Source organism: Macrobrachium nipponense, chromosome 12, assembly GCF_015104395.2.
Source record: "Macrobrachium nipponense isolate FS-2020 chromosome 12, ASM1510439v2, whole genome shotgun sequence".
Lineage (NCBI taxonomy): Eukaryota > Metazoa > Arthropoda > Malacostraca > Decapoda > Palaemonidae > Macrobrachium > Macrobrachium nipponense.
In genome coordinates, this window is record NC_087205.1 from 21,271,666 (window position 1) to 21,294,605 (window position 22,940).

At 38.5% G+C, this 22,940-nt stretch overlaps 1 long non-coding RNA gene across 3 annotated transcripts; it reads left to right on the plus strand.

The window, feature by feature from the left end:
• Positions 1-1,303: 1,303 nt before the first annotated feature.
• On the plus strand, positions 1,304-7,598 carry LOC135224405 (uncharacterized). Of its 3 annotated transcripts, none has more exons than XR_010316721.1 (3): positions 1,304-1,448; positions 6,526-6,671; positions 7,006-7,598. It is a non-coding gene; the product is annotated as an uncharacterized LOC135224405 (long non-coding RNA). The 3 variants fall into 3 exon arrangements; XR_010316723.1 differs by having other exon boundaries at positions 1,325-1,704; XR_010316722.1 differs by having other exon boundaries at positions 1,326-1,678.
• Positions 7,599-22,940: the final 15,342 nt, after the last annotated feature.

Genomic DNA, 22,940 nt, shown 5'->3' on the forward strand with positions numbered 1-22,940 from the left:
CTGCATGCATACAGATGCTATGAGAATTCATAGCCTAAAATACATGTGATGATAATCTACTGCTGGCAACCAGTTTTATGTATGATTTTGCTAGCATTTCAAATTTGATTGCAAGGAAATGAAATCCCAATCAACGACGATAAGGTTTATGGAAATTTTTGGTAGCAACCGGAACTCATCGCTCCCTTTTATCTTTCATAAAAAAAAAAAAAAGTTTCCGTCGTAATTATTATCTGCCTTTTCCATTCAAAACTCTATTGTGACGTAATAAGTATTTCAGCAATATATTTGAGTTATCTCCCGGAAGTGACTGGTGTTTCCTGGTGGCTATATTGGCCTTGCGTATGACCAAACTCGAGATAGATCGATACAGTGGTGTCAAATATACTAAATTCATGGTATATAAATTAAACTGAACTAGGATTTTGGAAGAACTTATATACAGCGTTGTCCCAGAAATTATATTTTTTGAACTAAAAAGCCCTTCTATTTATTTTTATTATCATAAGATAAAAAAAAGATATTTGTCTTCTAATCTCATTTAACGACTGTGACCCAGCCGTAAAAGACAATGCAATTCACGTTTAATCAATCGCACGACCGAAGGAAATCGTCCACAATGCTTTCAAATACTTACAGCAGGAAAAAAGAAACTAAGAACCATTAATTGACATTTCAAGATAGACTGTGCAACAAGAGTGAGTGAAAGAACCATATTTCGGCTTTATTTGAAATAGACGCAGTATTAAATATCAAGTATTATTCACCTTACTTAACATATAAAAAACAAGTTTTACATATATAAAAAATAAGAATATATTTTTATATTATACACTTAACGTAATATACGCGTAACACATACAAATAGTACTCAAATAACAGGATATATGTTTTTTTATCATACTATGTACACACACACAATATATATATATATATATATATATATATATATATATATATATATATATATATATATATAATTATATATATATATATATATATATATATATGAACAACCAGAAAAAATCGATAAATAGGTTGTATAATATGAGACTCAACGGCCAAGCATCTTGTTTGTAGGGAACAATTACCCTAAACGCCAGAATTTAGCAAATCTTGAAAGATGCCATGATCGGGATTTAGCCCAAATCATTAACCTCTGAATGAATGAATCAAGAGAGTAGAAAGATTGCCCCAGATAAATATAAGAAAGTTTTCTCCGAAGGGAAATTTATTAATGTTGTATTGATCTGTATTAGCCCCGCCCTCCCGTTCGATTTCGGACCTTACACTACTGGCGTTGGTAATGGTCCGACTCCGTCGTCATTTCCGTTAGTTAGTTCCCGGTACACTTAGGTGACGGAAGGTTGTCACGTCTCCCGCTGACGGAATAGAAACTCGTTCCTAAGGACCGGTGCTAGTTTTGACTGGAGCATATTTCCCTGCAGGTAACTCATCGCTGTCGGTGTCTGTCAGAACTTCCGTAGTTTCTTTTGAGAGAAAACGAACTTTCCCGTTTCACCGCGAATATTTTTGCGGTAAACTGACTGGAAGCTTTGGCGCACATTCCTAAATCTTAGGTGAATAGTGTAAAGTGCTAACTACTAACTAGCGGCATTGCTGTTGGTGTTGAAGATTTCCCATCCTTTCTTATTTCAACAAAAAGCAGCACTGAAAGGTATTTAGATTTTGAGCCATATCACGGTAGGTTGCGTTGCACGTGTAAATGTTTATTAACCTTCTTTTCCTCTATTTATTGTTATAATTTCACGAAGAGCATATTCTGTATATATAAGTATGTGTGTGTAAATGCTTTACATTTTATTTTCTAAAATCAATTTAAGCATTGATAAAAACTACTGAAAAGATAAATCATACCCCTCTACAAATTAAATAATTATTACAGATATATTAAGAAAATAAGTATATAAAAATATAATTTACCAAAATATTTAAAAAAATACAAAATAAGCTATATACACATAAAAATTAAGAAAATCCTTCCTACAACTACTATTTACAATGTGTGACTGCCAGAAAAGGTGTCAGACCCATAGAGGTCAAATCAGAAGAGAGAGAAAAAAAAAAGGTAAATTTTTTTGGCCCCCAAAAATTGTCAAAATTTCACGAGTTTTTTTTTTTGGTACCTAAATGAAATAGGAAGTGGCTAATTTTTTGTTATAGAATAAACTCATATTATCCTAGAACGGAATTATGTAAAAAAAAATCTGCACTAAGATAATTTTTTGACCTCCTAGGTTCACCAGGAAAATTTCTTATAAAAATCATTGAAACTATTATAAAATATGATGTTTATGGATGAAAATATACCAACATATCACAAATTCAATAGAAAACAAGAATATATAGAGATATGCCAACTCACCTTTTGGGTATGTAAACAAAATGGCCACAATCCACACCAACTTCGAGTGCCAAATCTGCCACCTGAACTATCTGACTTGCACTAACAAAACTATAAATTGAATTTGCTATGGTGAACCTATCGCTCTTTTTTAAATTGATAATATATATATATTATCAATTTAAAATGTATAGCCATTATTGCAGTTAAGAAGATTTCTGTAAGAACATGTCATAAGCTAAAGCTCAGAAATTCTCTCTCTCTCTCTCTCTCTCTCTCTCTCTCTCTCTCTCTCTCTCTCTCTACAGTGTGTCGATGGCTTATTGACATAAGCTGATGTAATCTCTCACAACAAAAGGCACAGACCCACTAACCGCCCCCCCCCCCCCCCCCACCCTTTGCATCGTTGTAGTCATTTCAAGGTCATCTGCTTCGCCTCCGACCCTTAATCACACAATTGAGTTGTTTGCCATCGAGGTGTCAGCAACCTCACTTTCTAATTCCATTATAAGTAAGTTGATGACATCCATGTCTAGAGAATACTGCCTGCTGGCCATTGTTGATGAGAAATGCAAATAATGCAAAAACTGAGAAATTGGCATTTGAAGGAAATTAGACCAAATGGCAATATAAGGCATCTCATCCACAACCAATGGCATGCATATGGTACACATGCCACTCACCCACAGTTTCCAACAATACAACACTATACCAGTATCAACAATGTTAGATAAGAAATCACTACTTAATAACTTTGCCTTTCGATCCCCCACATGTTAAAGGTGTGTAGGGGTCGAGCTCGTTCTCAAAAAACGGGGAAGGACAAAGGCAAGGCGAATGCAGGTTATGACATGATTGTAGTGTGTGGACTGCTGGTCTCTTGCAGCTTGATCACACCCAGATTCAAGATAGATGCTAATTTATGGGAAAAAAACATACTTTTTGAAACACTCCTCGGGTCGTGCGTGACCCGTCGCACCTATCCAGGGTTGTAAGCACGAATTTAACACAATGAGGAATATTTTAAACTTTGTCACTGGACTCAAGTTATGGACCCGTCACACCTATCCAGGGTTAATGAGCACAAGTTTAACACAATGAGGAATGTTTTAAACTATGTCACTGGACTTAAGTTATGAGGGAAAATGTACAGTTGCAAACAGGTCTACTTGTTACAACTTCTCGGGAGACTTCGAAAAATTATATGGTAACAGTGTTTACTGAGGAGGATGGGGGGAGGACTCTTTCTCTGTTAGCAAGAGTTCCACTAATAAGCTCTGGAGTTCTTTTAATGGGAGGAGTCATTAGGTACGCTTGGAGTACGACACACACACACATACCGAGTAAAAAAAAAGAAATCTGAGCAGGTTATATTGCTGTAACTACGATTACTGTCTCACTTCTGATAGAAGTTTGTGTATTAAGATTCCATTTAACATTATATTATTGAATATCAGTCATATTCGTTACACAATACTGAAAATTTATAAAAATTTAAAAGTTATTGTTATTATTTTTTATTTACAGCCTGGAAAATGAGACTTGTTGTCTTGAAACATCGGCATAAATAAAGTTTTTATGTACCAGCCTGTTTCCACTGCCCTCTGATCTTCATATATAGACTGATTAGCTGTCCCGCCTGTAATCCTGTATTCCTGTAATATTATATATATATATATATATATATATATAATTATATGATATATATATATATATATATATATATATATATATATATATAATATATCTATACATATATAGATACATACATCATGAATTTATTTGTCAAGATTAGAGGGTCTTAATGACATATCAGAAGAGCATAGTTAGCGCAGTGGTATTTCTAGATGACATCCTGTCACTTTGAATTAGCTAACGAGAGAGAGAGAAAGAGACTATGGAGTAGGACTTTCAACACCTTCACTGAATTTTTGGGTATATTCAGTCAAGTGATGCTTCTTCTTATAGTATTTGTAGGAAATGCACTGTAACCGATCTCTAAACTTTAAAACCTCTTTGATCATGTGATGCGGTTAAGTTATCCTGCTAAGATTATCATGATTATTGCCAATACCAAAATAACTAAAATTTATACATTTTAAGTATTGAATGACAGATACAGTGGTAATGTTAACGTCATAGTCGAAAGTTAAAAGGAATCTTAATGAACAAACTGTTAAAAGTAAGACAGTAATCTTGGTTACAGTGACATAACCTGTTAAGACTTCTTTGTGTGTGTGTGTTTTACGCCAACCATACCTAAGGACTCCTCCCACAAAAACAACTCAAGAGTTGATTGGTGGAACTCTTGCTAAGAGAGAATGAGCCCTCCCCCCCTTCCCTCTTAGTAAACACTGTTACCATATAATTTATCGAAGTTTCTTACCAATGTGTAATAAGCGGACTTGTTCGCAACTGTACATGCTAGCTAGACACTGCTGTTTATTGCTAAAGTCCGACCTACCATTATAATCTATGTAGTGTGCTCGTAGCAATGAGGTTGATCCAATAAGCCTGCCCTAAACAATTATGAACACGTAGTCGGCAAGCGGACAAAAAGCAATGCACTGAAGGTCAGGTGTGGGGAGACATATTTCTGTCTCAGAGGCTGGTGGAGGAGTGAGAGCGAACTCGGGTGTGTTGGTTCCCCCTTGGCTTTGTCAGGTGGAGTATCATCCCAGGGGTCTGGAAAAGCAATTAGCGCCAACAAGAAAGATTAACAGGAAGACAGGCCACTCCCATAACTAATCAGCCTATTCCTTACTATTGCTTCTTTCTCATAAACATCTCTTACATCATACTGCTAAGGGGGTTGGGAGACCCGATACTCTAACCCCCATTTGGTCTGCTCCAGCTCCAAAGGAATCTGGGCCCTAAGCTAAGATTCTGGAGAGACTGGACCAGAGAACATTTATAATAGCTTCCCCCACCCTTAAGCAGCCATTCACTTCCTTATGGGTCTTTCCCTTGCAATTCAGTTGACTAAGGTGACCTACCTAACTGCTAGGACAGGGATATGAGTTTTACTAGCACACTTACTAAAGAAAATCCTAATACTACTCACTACTCAAAAGGTGTCTACGGATATCCACTTGCTGTCTTTGACAACAGTGAAATTTCCTTCTTAGGCAAAAGTTACATTTAAGATTGCATCCTTTTATTGACATGATCTAGTTTCACACTGCTATAGCACCAGCCTAAGTGATAATGATCTATGTAAAATTCAATATCATCACAAATTGCACAATTTATTAGGCTATAGTATGGAAAACATGTTAGATAATAAGTAACCCGAAGGATTAATGACTTTTAACTTATTTGATATGGCAGGTAATGTTGGGATATTTTCTTCAGTTGAGGCATTATGCCAATGTGTTTTATCATGATTCTGTTAACAGGATTAGTTAAATCATACTTAAGTTACTCCTACTGATTACAAGATCCTGCCTAGGATGTTAGATGTTAGCTTACTTAAGTAGAGATCACTCTGGCTACCTCCTCTGGGTAGGTGCCAGGATCACTGTGAAAAAAAAGCAGTGCCAAGGAGACATGGCTAACTGGATCCCTTCTGCCACTTCTTTGGATTCTTCCAAGGTCTGTTTGTGACAGTCCTAATAGCTGATGAGGGCATCGACTCCGGGGAAAGGCCAGGAAGGCTGTCAGGAGCGAAGTCATGGGTAATCCAGTTGTTGCGACAACTAAAGTAGGGGCAATCACATCTTCTGCATTGTGGCAGGCCAGTTCTTGGTCTACCAGAGAAGGTGTAGCCATTAGACCCACCGGAGGTTCATGCTATGCAGACAGTGGTGATTGGGAAAAAGAATTGTTGGGTGCTGGAAGCTCACAATTTGCAATGATCTCCATGGAATTTGGTGAATCTCTCGTAGGATCCATGACATGATCTGCCACTGGCATTGGCACCAGATTATGGCCAGGCTTAATGCAAGTACGGGCTCAACGTCCGAGATAGACAGAATGTGGCACTGCTCAGGGTTCTATAACACACTAGTTAGGAAGTAGGAATAAGGTTGTTTTCATCCGTGGGTGTGGGTGAAGTGTGTCCTTTTGATGAGTTTGTTAAAACAGCAGGTGCACATTTTTTGGCTAATTTTTCAATGATTCTAACGATATAATTTTTTTGCTTAACTTTTTTCTCACAGGTCTGGAGCAATACAATCTGTCTAAGGTTTATATTGTTGAAAAGCAAACAACTAAATAAGTAAGATGCTGAAAGTTCTGCTATGTGCTGCTGTTTCCCTGTGCTATGTACAAGCTAGTTATGGCAACGTTGCCAGCAATGCTACCAGTAAGTGCATGTTTTAGTCTGACATCCATAGTTATGCATAAACAATTTTTACCATTTTCATAGAAAACAGGAATTGTTTTTCATATAATACAATAGTATATCATATGTACGTATGCGTATGTGCTGATGTGTAGCTCAGGATTTTAGGCATAAGTTTTCCAGCTATAACATCTTCGCTGGAATTGTTGAGCTTACATTTAAAGTTTCAAGTGACAAGAATGATTAGTCGTCTTAGGTGCATTGTAGTGCTTGAACTCTTGACTGACTTTTAGCTACTAACTTGCTTTATAGCTATGAATGTCTTTTAACCTGTTTCCTTTTCCGATGGATCTAGCAGCTGGACAGGAAGATGCTAAGCTCGTGTGCAAACCTCGGAAAATATATGTAACATGGGAGAGGGTGAGAAACTATTTGGTTCATCATAAAGGGCAGTTCACAATACCTGGGACGTGGGTTGGAGAGCCGTTGGCAGTGATGCGCTGTCGCGACTTCTTGGACCCTGCAGAGCCGATGGGTTCTACTGTGGCACTGGGAAGGAAGAAATGCACACAACATATATGCCAGTGACTGCTAGGGGAAAGAAGGTTGCCAACATTACGCTACAATATGTTCAGGATACAACATGCAAATGTTCAAAGAAAAAACCTATTGTGGACAATATTGAATCACCTCCCTATATCTTTAAATCTTCTGTGGTGATGGTTTGATTGTCCCCCCCCCCACAATCGCCCCCCCACCCCGCGTCCCCAACACTGTCCCTTTCTCTCTCACTTAACTCCCCAAGGCACGGGCTCTTAGTGTTCATAAGATCGCCTGTAACTACGATTCCATCCACATGTATTAAAACAGGTCTGAGCAAGAGCCCGTGCTGGTATAACGCCTTCTAAGTTACAAACATCCAAAGTTAATAAAGATATTTATTTAGAATCCTGTGTTTGACTTTCCTTGCAATACTATCTTTCCTTACTGTTCTCATGTTCAATACAGGGAAACTTAAATGTAGCCAGAACTCTTCAGAATAATGAAGGATTTATCTTTTTTTAGATGAAAGATAAGTTATAGATTTGTAATAAATTTTTTCAAAATTATTTCCGGAAATAATCTTAGGTAATAATTGATTGTGTTCCGACCTTTCAATATACGAAAGATATTGATATATATTCTACATTAATTTTACCTCCAGGAGAATATATATATATATATATATATATATATATATATATATATATATATATATATATATATATATATATATATATTATATATATATATATCCAGATTGAAGAGGTAAAGGCATGTCTTCCATGAGTATAAAGCTTATGCCAACGTTACATATCACATGATGCATCCTCAAAAATTACAGACTACGAATACTAAAACATCACTTATGCACATAAAAAATATTTTGATATTTACAAATATAAAAATTAAAACAAAAACTTGAAAGGAACACCTGCCAGATAATAGTTAAAAAAAAGTGACTAAAAAGACAGGGAGAAAAAAAAATAAACATACGAATGATACCTAAAGCGAACGTGGAGAGTAAAGTAACAAGCAATTATTACCATGAACAGTTGTGCTTATAAAAACTAATGTACCAACACAACACCCAATCGTCGGGTCTGCTGCCCCTATGATTTTCTATAATATACTATATATATATATATATATATATATATATATATATATATATATATAGATATATATATATATATTATATATTATATATATATATATATATAATTTATATATATATATACATATATATTTATATCTATATTTATTATATATATTTATTTATATTATCATGTATTAACGTAATTGGCATTGCTTTTGCTTTATTTTATCTCAGCCTTGTTACTGCTTTTTGTTATATTTTGTTGTATATAAAATTAGCGTAAGGAAATTAGTTTTTAAGGTTTTAGTTTTAAGCTTTACTTTGGTCTCGGCTGAGCGTCAAGCGAACTGCTTGTTAACCTCCTCCCCGCTTGTTAAATGTTTGTGAACATCTTATTAATGCTAGTTTTTTTGTTTTGTTTATCTTTTGAGTGGTTGGTGAAAAGGACACCAGTGAGGATATTGGAGGGCGCGGACTTTTTCCCGACAACAGTTCGGGCTCGCTATTCTCCCCGCATGGTTGTGCAGCTGGCTTATTTTCTGAATCGCCCTTCGAAGGATTTGTCGTCGTCAGTATTGAAGGCGCAGGGGCATTTCTTGCCATCTGCGGTGACTTACCCCCTTACTGTGTGTACTTTCCTGCGGGGCTCTGATATCGGCGCTGGATCCCGACAGAGTGGGACGTGGGAGGGACATCACTGTGTTTGCCTACGACTTCCTTCTGAGCTGCAGCGGTGGGGGCATTGAGGCCCGTGAAGGTGCAAGTAGGGCGGTTGCTACCAGGTAGGGAATTTCCCTTGTGTTTTTGGTTGGGAGCACGACAGACTCCTTCCCCATGGTATTGGGTGACCTGTGTAGTGCACGCCCTTCAGATAGCGGAGTATTGGCCTGATACGTGGCATTCAGTGGATGTAAGAGATCACGGCTCCCTCTGTATTTCGGCCTACAGCAAGGCAACTGTTTAACCTGAATCGTTTGGGCATCCATTCATCCCTTATCACATCCATTCATCCTTATTCAGTGTGAGGAGCTCTTCCCGAGTATTCTTTTTCTTTTTTATTCTCGTATAGTGAGTCGTTCGAGATTGTTGCATTTCTTATTGTCACTTTATTATTATATATATATATGCCAGTCTTTGTGTATATCTTGACACGAGTGATGCTATAATTTTCGTTATTTCTTGTGGGTATTATATATCAATTAATATGTTGGATATTTTTTATATTTAAGATTTAGTTTATATTTGTAGGTAGGAGAATTAAGTTTTCCCCCTGTTGGTCTCTTACTTCTTTCCTCTCTGTTTAGTTATAGGTATTGGTTTATAGTTAGGTGATGTTGGGCCCATTTGCTAATTTATGCAGTATATTTCTCTTATTTTCTGTCTGGGGTTTAGTGTTAGTGTTTAGGAACTCCTAAGGGAGTAGTAAGACTAAGTTGTGTCATGTATAGTCACAAGGCTGACTTTATTATTCTTTTGCTTTGTTTGTTAATAAATATTGTTGAGTTTTCCTGTGTGTTTTTGTCTCCGCTGACTGAATTTAGCTGGATACTTGGTAAGATCACTGTCCTCTCTATTCTTGTGCAAAAGAACTTGCAACCACACGGCCCAACAAGGGTCGTAACATATATATATACATATATATATATATTTATATATATATATATGTATATATATATACATATATATATATATTTATATATATATTTATATATATATTTATATATATATACTATATATATATATATATAATATCATATATATATATATATATATATATATATTATATATATATATATATATAATATATATATACATATAACAAATATATATATATATATATATACATATATACATATATATATATATATATATATATATATATATATATATATATATATATACATATATATATATATATATAGATATATACATAATACATTATACCATATATATATATATATATATATATATCTATATCTATATTTGTATATACTGGGTGTTTAGAAATTAGAGCCCCCCCTCTAAGCATAAACTAAAATTGAGATGGACAAAAACAAAAGTAATTCAGAACAGGTATTTATTTAAGTTTCTCTCTGAGTATTTAATATTTTGTGTGACCTCCATCTACCTGTGCCACAGCCTGCTTTCTTGAGGGGTATGATTTCAGCAAATTGTAAAAAAAGCCGAGACTCAAACTCCATTTCTCTGAGCACTTCGGTCACCTCTCTTCGCAGGTTGTTGACGCTTGGTATACCATCATAGTTCGCTGTGAACTCTTCAACACGATCCTTCAAGATACTACCAATGTTTTCACACACATTAAGGTCAGGGTAGCTACCTGGAAATTCACTCGAAGAGAAGAAATCGATACCACTGTTTCGAAGCAGCTCCTGTGTCTGGAGAGCCTTGAAATATGGTGCCTTATCATGCAAAAATGTGACTTCTTCAACAGATAACACATTTTCAGGATCTTTGAGGAAAGGAAATACTTTTTCTTTGATGATCCACATTAACTGTTTGGCTGTGAAACAGAAAAATTCCCAAACATTCATGAAATTTCACAACTTGGCGATAGCGCACATCATCACTGATATCATCCAACTTTGCAGCCCAAATGATGTCATTTTTAAGATTTGGCTTCCTGAACGTGTAAATGAAGAATTCATCTGATGCAGCTACATGGAGAAAGTCAGCTTCATCCCAATCTTTAAGAAATGAACCACAAAACCATTCACGGTCTTCTTTCTGTTGCTGAGTGATGTTGGGCTTGCTGATAAGATGAAATAGCTTGATACCAGATTTTTTCAACTCACAATATACAACACTATAACTTCTCTTCTTTCCCCTTTTTGTTTCTAGTTCAAGTGCTAATTTACATAAAGACTTTCTTGGTCTACCTCTATCCATTGGCTCAGCTATGATGTCTTTTGACTCTTCTCACTCTTTTTGCGATGACAGTCATATGGATTTTTGTTCCAGTTTCTTTTAACAAAGGATTCATCTCTCATTGTATTTTAGCTATCTATCCCTGGCGCCTCTGAAGGTTATAGCCTGGATTCGGTCAATCCATCTGATTTCCTCCAAGTCGTTAGCCATGGCTGTATCTAACTCCGTCATTCAGTCTGAATAATACAAGAAATGTAAAATGAAAAATAGTTTAATAGAAACTTAAGATAATGTACTTGGAGATAGGCTATAGCAGAAAACTTCATAACTTTCCATTTGTTCTGTGGAGGGGGGCTCTAATTTCGAAACACCATTTGCATATATATATATATATATATATATATATATATATATATATATATATATATATATTACATCTTCTTTCCCACCGTTATTCCTACACTAAAGGGTTGGTTACCTAATGCTCCTTTACTTACTACATCATGCATGGTTTATTATTTGGCAAAGGGTTTTTTACTACCACTTGCCCTTGCACTCATCAACCACAGTTATTGGCGGTGGGCCTCGCCTTTGACTAAAAAGTCCACCTGCAAGGCAGCAGTTTCCACAGTTACTGGCATAGGGCCTAGCCTTTTACTAAAAAGTAAGACTGCAAGGCAGAAGTTTCCACAGTTATTGGCGGTGGGCTTAGCCTTTTACTAAAAAGTAAGACTGCAAGGCAGAAGTTTCCACAGTTATTGCCAGGGGGCTTAGCCTTTTACTAAAAAGTAAGACTGCAAGGCAGAAGTTTCCACAGTTATTGGCAGTGGGCTTAGCCTTACTAAAAAGTAAGACTGCAAGGCAGAAGTTTCCCCAGTTATTGGCAGTGGGCTTAGCCTTTTACTAAAAAGTAAGACTGATTTGTTCTGCGAACTTTACTCTGTGTGACGTCAGAAACGACGAGCCAAGCTTCATTATAGGGCCTTCCTAATGTTTATCGAAGTATCGAGGCTTTGCCTGCATCAGGGCTGTTCACTGACGGAAATATTTTTACTAAACGGATAAAGACGTCACCTACGGAAAAGTTTCGGTAAAGCGCAATTTCATGTAAAACCTTCACAAATAAAGGAGGTTTGACGAAGGAAAACATTATTTTTGACCAAGGCAGACCTGGGTCACTCATGGAGGACTATTCACCACCTGTACAGGTTGGTGCGACTCTCGAAATAATTATCAAGAAGTCTAAATAGACCAAAAACGCCCAAAGGGCTCTCTCACAGGCTAAAAGCATGTATATGGAGAGAAGTGACTTTGAATTTCAGGTCTGCCTAATCAAAAACAACCATTCCAATGTCAAACCTCCCCACTACATGCAAGGAGAGCCGTTCCAAGAAAGAAGAAGAACAGCGCAATCCATCCATCAACTGTTTCCACCCATCGTTACCATGTTCACTATTGAGTTAATATAGTGGTTATCGAATTGTGTGAAATGTAAAAGGAAAGAAAATCATGAAGGGTGGGGTCTGAGTGACCCAGGTCTGCCTTGGTCAAAAATAATGTTTTCCTTCGTCAAACCTCCTTTTTTGACCGAAGGGCAGACCTGGGTCACTCATGGAGTATTTACCAAGAGTCATAAAAAAGGGAATTTTATGACAAGGGAAAGAAGGGAAGGGAAAGGAAACAGCTGACGGAAGAGGGATACACCTGAGGTAATATCATTGGAAATTGCGAATTAATGAGAACTATTCATTATTACTATAATTAAATATAAGAATCTTGACTCTGTTAAGAATTGAATAAATTAAATGCAGTAAACAAATAGTTATTTACTCAAAAACCCTTAACCAAATCATAATCCACAAAACTCAAAAATTAATAAAGGCAGACCTAAAAAGATAGGTATTGGTACTAGAAAAAATGAGATAAAGTATACATATTATACTTAAGTAGAATACCAGGTATCCAGTTGACACCATGACATCAACCCCATTATGTTGTTAACACAGACATAAATTGTAATCTAAATATATACTTATAATAGAAATATATATTTAGACAATATGAAATAGTACCTTATGTACAAATAGATAACAAATGACGTATATAAAACAAATTAATTAAATTTGTGAAGATATGCTTCCAGATTCAGAACCCAGCACGATAAAAAACGAGGAAATAATAGACATCTCCTTCAAATAATGTTTCTGAACACGTTATAGAAGACCATCCAACAAGATCACAAATTCTTTTGCTATTCATACCTTTTAGGAAAGCAAAAGAAGTTACGACTTTTCTCAAATCGTGAGTTCTGGGAAAGGAACCTGGATCACCCCAACGAATAAATTGACGCATAAATAGTCTCAACTTATTAATTGATATGTCAGAAAGGTTTTCTGGGTGTACACAAAATTTTTAAAAAATTTTGTATTGCAAGTCTAAACAAGGTACTTCTCCAACTTATGCACCGGACATAAAGGATGACGACCTCCTTAATCATCCTTAAGTCTAGTGATAAAAATCAGTTCACGTCTAGAATTAGGACGTTCATTCTTGGCCAAAACATTTTGGATCAGGAAACAGTCTGACCCTCTCTGAAGAAAAATCAAGAAATTCATATGAGCTCAGTAGTAAATGAGATTAGAAACAATGTAATATATAAACTATCTTTAACACAAGGGTTCTCTTGGAACCTTGAAGACAATGCAAAGTTTAAAAACCTTATCTGAAGACAAAGAAACTTTGTACAAGGAATCATGGGTTTGATGTTAAAAAAGAGCTTTCATAAATTCTGGAAATGGATGATCCGATACATCAATGTTGAAAGCAAGCTTAAGAGGATCAGATAATGCAGACTTATAAGTTGAAATTGTGGTAGGAGATAAATGTCTGTCATTAAAAAGATTTCTCAGGAATGCTAAAAAAGTTTCCACTGAAATCTTACTAATATTATTAGATATAATAAAATGACAAAAAGAGTTCCACACAGTCTGATATTGTCTATTGGTAGAAGTTCTTAAGGATGTAAATAAAATTCTTGCTGAATCACTAGAGTATAACATGTTATGAATCTTAATCATAAACTCCAGCAAGCTATTTGGAGGAGAATCTTTGAGGCACAAAAGCAACGATTCCTCCCAACTAGTTGCGAGAGTACTGGATTCAGGATTATGAGTCTTTCTTTTTGCCCTTGCTGGCAATAGAGGGAACCATGGCTGGGCAGTCCACAATGGGGCTATCAGCTTTGCTTTTCCTCTGAAGTTTTCCAAATAACTGAGCACTCTGAGGATCATCTTTGTTGGAAGAAACAGGCAAATTACTTGCCACCTGTTCCAGTCCCATGTGAGGGTGTCGATCTCCACTGCTAGGAGGTCGATCACTGGAGAAACAAAGTGAGGTAACTGGGGAATTCTCTCTCGTGGTCAAAAGATCTAATTGGGGCATCTCCAACTGGGCGATCAAAACATAGTGGAAGGATGTCTCATCCAGAGACCACTCCGATGGTAGTTGGATGCTTCTGGATAACGCATATGAAATAACATCTCACTGCCACATGAAACGCTGTCATTGTTAGGTTTCTCCTCTGAAGAAACCTCAGAATAGAGTGTCCACTTACTAAGAGGCTTTGATTTCCCGGACCCCTTCCTGTTCAGACAGGCCACTGTTGTTGCGCTGTCTGAGTGTAATCTGAAGTGGATCCCTGGCTGGAGATTCAGCTTCTTGATGGCAATATACACGTCGGGTATCTCTAAAATATTTATATGGCAAGTTGAGAGAGGATGAGACCATGCACCCTGAAACATCTGCCCTGCAGATGTGTGAATCCCCTAGCCTGTCTGGGAGATATCTGTGTACACATCCAGACTGGGTGGAGGTGGACAGAAAGGAATCACTGCCGAGAAAATCTCTGGATGCATCCATCTTTCTAAAGCCTTCTTGATGAAAGGAGGGAATGGACATAACTGATTCCTTTGCTTTCTGTTGGTCTTCGTGATTAAAAAGTGATTCGGGCCCTTTAAAATGGCTTTGCCCACAGGGTCGACTATTGGTGCAAATTGGAGCCTCCCCAACATCTGCTCCACTTGCCGACAAGACACTGATGTTTGCTTCAAAAATAACGAAAGGGTCCGAGATAGAGACATGACCTTGTCTCTCAGCAGATACAGGGTACCAGAAGTGGTGTCCCAACCACCCCCAGCCACTGAAAGTCTGTTCCGGAGTTAATCTTGATTTCTTCATGTCGATAAGAAAAAACCCCAACTCAGACAGGGTCTGTAAAACAATCCTTGTTGCCTTTAAACAACTCACTCCCGAATTCGCCCATATCAGCCAGTCGTCCAGGTATATCAATACCTGGATACCTTTCTGCCTGAGTTCCCTCAGAATTGGACAGCAGATCTTCGTGAATACTCTTGGAGCGATGTTGAGCTTTGAAACGAAACTTCTTCCCTTCTAGACTGAATCCGAGGAACTTCCTGTAATATGGGTGTATCGGAAATTCAGAATATGCCTATAGACGTCTTTCAAGTCGATGGAGGTGGCAAAAGCTCCTACTGGCAACAACGATCTTACGTCTTGCAAAGTTGTCATTCTGAAGGTCGGACATTGTATTGATTGTTGAGGGTTGACAGGTCAAGATGATCCGTCTTTGTTGTATCTTTCTCGGGACTGAAAATAAGGGGCCCTGAAAGAGGAGGGAGGTCGTCTCCTCTATTGCCCGATTTTTCTTTTCATCATGTATGAAACAATTCTTTGAGTTGTGGATTGAAGCCTGAAAGAATGAACGGAAGTGTGATGGAGAACTGCACCACTCCCACCTCAGCCCCTTTATGATTGCAAGACCCTGAATCTCTTGTACAATATTGATGAAAGTATTGGAGTCTCCTGCCACCCTCAAATTCTAAAAAGATTTACCCCTCCCCTGGAAGACTGGTTACATCTAGGGGTGCCTGGAGACATCATACCTCTGCCCCGAGGTTACATTTTCCACGACCTCTTGAGGTACCTCGGGGACATCTGTTAGAAGATGAAGAAGTGTACTGATTCTGGTAATTCCTTCTGAAGTTACCCAAGGTTTTGTGAGAAAGGGCGCTTCATAGCAGGATTCCTAAAACCAAGCATGGTCAGCATTGACTTGGCCTGATGAACAGCTTGGGTGACTACTCCTTCCCAGGCGTCCTCATGAGAGAGATTCTTTGAAAGCGGATCTGGACTGAGGAACTTTAAAACCAGAGTATTTTTCATAAAACAGCCCGAAAGTGCGAGCTTCCTCAATTCATATTTCTTTCTAGCGAAGAGGTTGTAGGCTGTCTACCATGGCTGTAAGGGCATCTTCAACAAAGCATAGAGCTGAAGAGTTAGGATCCTCTTTAGGGGTCTGTCTGGTTGGTACTTCCATTAATTCCTCGTTGGACGAGTTGATTCTCGGCTCTGCCAACGCTAAATCAGAGAAATTTATTTCTGGTAATAGAAATTAATTTCAAGATATAATGTGGTTCGGATCCAACAATAAGTTATAGGTCCCGTTGCTAGGTGACCAACTGGTTCCTAGCCATGTAAAAATATCTTATCCTTCGGGACCAGTCCTAGGGGAACTGTTAATCAGCGCAGTATTCTGGTAAAACTAGGATATACTAACTTTAGTACTTCCGCTGCGATGGTCATGTTCAATGAGCTGAGGAAGTTCTGATGTGCACCTAGCTCGTCTTGAACAGCATTCTTAGGAAGCGGCTGCAATCTGTCAGAATTGAACAACTGTCCTGTGTCATTTCCTCCCGTACTAGAGTAGGGGACGAAATTCTCAGATGCACGACTACTGCCCTTTCCCCCTTTGAATCTGGAGGATGGAAGGGGCTGTCGTTCCATTCTGATATAGCAGCAGGATCGGGTGTAAGACGATCAAAAAGGGCCTCATAAGCCTGACGGACTGGGATGCTGCCCATTGTTTCTTGGAGGAGCCACGTCTCTTTGAACCTGTGCCTCCTGAGAGTTTCTAATTAATGAAATATTCTTCTGGATAGAGGTGGCGTCAGACGAGGAATCATAGTGAGATTCTTAAAGGGATGTTCCTCTAGAGTAACAATCCTCTGTTGCATATCACTAATTGCTCCAAGGATAATCTCCAAGGTATCTTGAAAATTAGCCAGAGAGGGCGGCGCCCCTGAGGCGGAAGGGGCTAACTGGGACCAGGAGGCGACTGTGTAAGGGCGGCAGAGGCAATAAATTCTTCTGGAGTCACTGCTGAAGAGATGGGATCTTTGGACGAGCCACCCTTCATAGAACCGTGGGAAGAAGCTGCAGAGGATTGGATGTCGACTTCCCCTGAAAGTGTGTGAATCCACGATATCTAGATTGGCGCTAGATGCCGAGTATGACTTCTTTGGCAGGGCGGCAGACTTAGAAACTTATCATGTATAGGAGGTTCTTTAAAGGCCGCAGGAGAAGGCTTAGAAATTACAGTTGTGAGATTCCAGTATCGCATCGGGCAGGTTCCGAGATGCATCAACTTCAAGAACCACCTCACGGCAGAGAAGAAGCCCTTGAGGAAGCCACATCCTGTGCAATTGCAGATAAAGACTCCTCTTCTTGGTCGTCCATTATCTGCTATAGAGGACACGCGTCAAAGGAAAGTCTTCAGGAATAGTTCAGGTAAACAAGACTAAACCTAAAAAATCAACATTTTGAGCAAAGACAAAGAAATTACCGACCCTGGATTGAGATCCAGCAGGAAGAGTCAAATCCAGGCGCAGTATGTGTCTTAAATTCTGATGAACATCATGAACAGTTTTTCCCCAAACTCATAAATTCAGGCAGTAAATGCCTCAAAGGCGATGATGGCGTCTTCGGTTTGGGCCAAATTACGGGCCTTATCCCATAGTCCATCACAGTTGCCACAAATTGCTCCATGCACGAGTCGTGGGTTATGTCCTCTGTTGCGTGATTGCATTCACAGCAGGGCATTCTGGAAGAAGGATTTGCTATAGAGTTTAAATCATCAAAAAATCCTTTGCCGCCCAAGGGTGGCATCCCACTTTAGGGCGGCACACCTTAAGGCGGCAACGCAGCAACAAGCATTATTGCAATTATAGCCCCGCTGCCACAACCGCAGCAAAATGTAACTAGGGCAATCCTAGAGCTGCTATGGAAAGGGGGAGGGGGGGCAGCAGGGTATATGTAATCAAGGTATTCAATCCCTTCAAGTTCCTGCAATCGTAGAATCGCGGCAACTGCAGCAAAATGCAATCAGTATAATCCTGCAGCTACTATGAAAAAAGGGGGCAGGGGCGGCAGGTAAGGCTGATAAATGGACTAAAGCAATATAAACTGTAGAAAGGGAATGAATAAAAAAATAAAAGCAAAATATACACACACTAGGTGTCATTAACGCCAACGCGGCTGACATTAGCAATCTGAATGTCTGCCGCGTTGCTGAAAACCATTCATGAAATAGTATGCCGCTCAAGTAAATACACCCTCAAATCAAAGGAAGCGGTCCTGTCACCTTCATCCACCTATCCTGAACAGATACCTGGTTCAGGATAGAAGAGGTATATCACCAACGCGGCAGACATAGCAATCTGATATCTGCCGCGTGCTAAAAAAACCATTCATGAAAATAGTATGCCGCTCAAAGTAAATACACCCTCAAACTCGAACGAGGCGGTCCTGCTGCCTTCTTCCACCAATCCTGAACAGATACCTGGTTCAGGATAGATCAGGTATCGCCAACGCGGCTGACATTAGCAATCTGAATGTCTGCCGCGTTACTAAAAACCATTCATATGATAGTATGCCGCTCAAGTAAGTAAGTACACCTTCAACTCGAAGGAAGCAGTCCTGCCGCCTTCATCCACCTATCCTGAACAGATACTTGGTTCAGGATAGAAGAGGAATCGCCAATGCGGCAGACATTAGCAATCTGAATGTGTGCCGCGTTGCTAAAAACCAATCATGAAATGGTATGCCGCTCAAGTAAATACACCCTTAATTCAAAGGAAGCGGTCCTGCCGCCTTCTTCCACCTATTCCGAACAGATACCTGGTTCAGGATAGAAGAGGTATATCGTACTACACCCTCCGTGAGACAGCGCTGCCGCGAAGGACGAGATAACTCACGGGGGTTCTCCTACTCACCATCAAAAGGCTGATAGGGGGAGAACCAACGGTACCCCAAACACCCCTGGTCGAAGACCGAGAGGAGAGGGCTACCAGCTGGGGAGCACACCTCAAGGAAGGGGAGGGCGGGGTGGGGGAGGATGGTACCTAACCATAGCCTACCCTCTCATGAAGGGATAAAAAACACATCCCGCAAAGTTATTTACACACACATATATATCAAAACTGACCCTAGGTCAGTCTAGAAAAGGTAAAACATGAATAAAAAACACACAACAAATAATATTAAAGCTAGGCTAACTTATTTAGGACATAGGAATATAAGCGAACCCCCTAGTTCATTATGACTGACAACAAATATGGCCGTCGCTTTGGTCAGGATGAGTACATAGTCTTGACAAGCCCATTAACAACGAAATACGTATGTATTTGGCAAAAGGAAAACACCAAAATGAACTATGGGCTAAAAGGAATGATTAATGATAAAAACTCACATTAGGATGAGGATAATAATCCCAAAATACGGAAATAAATGAGAGTCACACAAAAGGTAAACACCTGTCAAGGCGAAATAGGTGAACATGGTAACGATGGGTGGAAACAGTTGATGGATGGATTGCGCTGTTCTTCTTCTTTCTTGGAACGGCTCTCCTTGCATGTAGTGGGGAGGTTTGACATTGGAATGGTTGTTTTTGATTAGGCAGACCTGAAATTCAAAGTCACTTCTCTCCATATACATGCTTTTAGCCTGTGAGAGAGCCCTTTGGGCGTTTTTGGTCTATTTAGACTTCTTGATAATTATTTCGAGAGTCGCACCAACCTGTACAGGTGGTGAATAGTCCTCCATGAGTGACCCAGGTCTGCCCTTCGGTCAAAAAATAGATATAGGAAAATATACAAGAGTTTCCCGTTGTTTTACGCTTCATAATGAATACCTCAGGTAAGTATGACTTACAGGAACTTTGAAAAGCAAATATATTAACATCCTTTATTGTAATGGTACGGAAATCTGTCAGTCTAGTGACTAGTCCATTATGGACAGAGCTCACTGACATTTGACCAGTCAGGTGACAAGAAGATTCCTTTAGGTTCTTTACAGATTATTTCGTACTATTTTTGTTATAAGTAATAAGTATACTCATAATTGCATTGTCTGAAAACCATGCATAAGTTCATCAATAAATAACTGCTAACTTTTGTTTTTTCTTCGTTTTTTCCATTGAAAGTGGTGGAGACTTTAGACTGGACTAAGATTATATATATACATATATACACATAGACAATAAACAATATATATACATATATATATATATGCACAGCATATAAATAATTAATTGTAATTAAGGGTAATCTTATAAGCTGACCGACTGAATAAAAGTTTTAAATGCAAATTAACTAGTGTACTGAAATATAATTTATATCTTAATGAACCACATTCTCAAAGGATTCAGGAGAGAGGGCTCTCTAATTACCAAGATAAATCTTGGATGACAAGAGTGGTCGATAACCATACGCTGATAATTAAGGCATGCGGGTGTGTCCCAAGCAGCTTGTTTTTATAGAAGCTGGCTTGCATAAATTCTTAATATCTTGTAAATAATTATCTTTGTCAGTGTGCTCTTATTTTCTTGTAAATACCTTTTTTCAAATATGTTTTCTATGTTTCATGTTCATTTAGTGCATTTCCCTAAAATATTTGTGTCGCTTTATTTCGTTTACGTTATTCATGATATTCTTATAAACCTCGTTGAAGATTACTGTCTTTAGGTGATTTGTGCTATGTATCTTTTGATTAAACTGTATTGGTCCTATTAAACCGGATTTGTTCTACTTGTTTATTTAATACATATCTTTATACACAGATAGTGTGCACCTCAGTATAATGTAATTATCTAAAATACTCACTTATCCCTTTTAACAACCATTTTCACTAACGTAAATAGTAGAAAATAGCAGAAAAGGACGTCAGAGTACAGCGGAGTCACTGACTGGCAGGCTCTCACTCCAACCAGCGTCGTTCGGACAGCAGCAGAAATGCTTACGACAGGCTTAGCCCGCTAAGAGGCAAAGTCTACCAAGCAGAACCCGACCGTGTGGACGGGGCCTAATTAGTCGCCTTTTACGACACGCAGGACCTACGGTGGTAGTATTCTTACACCCCTACCATATACATGTATAATATATATATATCTATATATATATGTGTGTGTGTGTACATATATGATATATACATATATAGTTGATTTATTTATATAAACTGCCCTGACAACATCTATAATTTCATTTTGCCGATAAATCTATAAAACTGAATTACAAGTGTAAAATCAATAGATCAAGGCGTATAGGCATTACTGGAGGGGAAAGATTTCCTATTATCGAATGAAAGAGTTGATATAACAAATCATATGTAATATGAATCAGATTGTACTGCTAAACTTACCAGGAAATTATACGAGTGGCTTTGCCCCTGCTGTCCCCGTTGGCGTTTGTGCTTAGTAGGCATTTCTTCTTGATATTCTTTGCAGCGTTTCTTCGGCCCTACCTGCAACCCTTTCATTCTTTTTACTGTACCTCCTTCGATCATATGCTCATTCTTCCATCTTACTCTCCACCTTCCCCTAAGTTCCACGTTGCCCGAGTGCATTTCGCGCTCGGCTACTAATCCGGTGGTCCGAAGTCAGATTCTCGACTCGGCCAACGTGGAACCAGAGGAATTTATTTCTGGTGATAGAAATTCATTTCTCGATACAATGTGGTTCGGATCCCACAATAAGCTCTAGGTCCCGTTGCTAGGTAACCAGTTGGTTCCTAGTCACGTAAATATATCTAATCCTTCGGGCCAGCCCTAGGAGGGCTCTTGATCAGCTCAGTGGTCTGGTAAAACTTCGATATACTTAACTTCCACCTTCCCCTACCAATTATTCCATGGCGCAACGGCCAAACTCTCCTCCTGTCACACCCTTCAACCTTTCAAACCTTTTTACTCGTAATTTCCTTTTCATTGCTAAATGACCTCATTGGCCCCAGCGTTTGGCCTTTGCCCAAATTTCTATATTCTTTTCTAGTAAGGTACTGTGTTCATCCAGGAATTACAGAAGCAGGGAAGATTGGCGCTTAAAAAAACAAAGACTTTCCTATCATAATTTTATTACTTTTCGTGGATTCTTCCTATATACCCTTTTTACCCTAAACCATTTCATCTCTGCGGATATCTGTCGTGTGCAAAGGAGGCGTTGCCTTGCAAGTTTCCGTGCTAAGTAATTGTTTTGCTAAGGAAACAGGAAAAGGAACTTGGGACGGTAATAGAAGTAACACTATACCAATAGAGTAGCGAATCTCGTCATCCGCTTCGTCATGGATATTGTCATTGTTTGTACCTGTTCTCTGGAAGAAAACACACCACCTGTTATGTAAGCAATCTATTCAGGAGGATCTCGGACCTCACGATGAATAAATGCAACGAAAGTTGCTCAAGTCTTTGTACAACACGTTTCTCTGGTCAGCGCCTCTCTATTGTTTTGCCTGCATTGCGAAATACAGCCAGGTAAGAAAATGAAGAATTCTAGTCGTTTTCTCCTTAATTTTTTTTTTCCGGTTAATTAAAGATGCCGTCTAAACCTTACTGTAAAAAAATAGTAGCCTTGAGGTAAAATC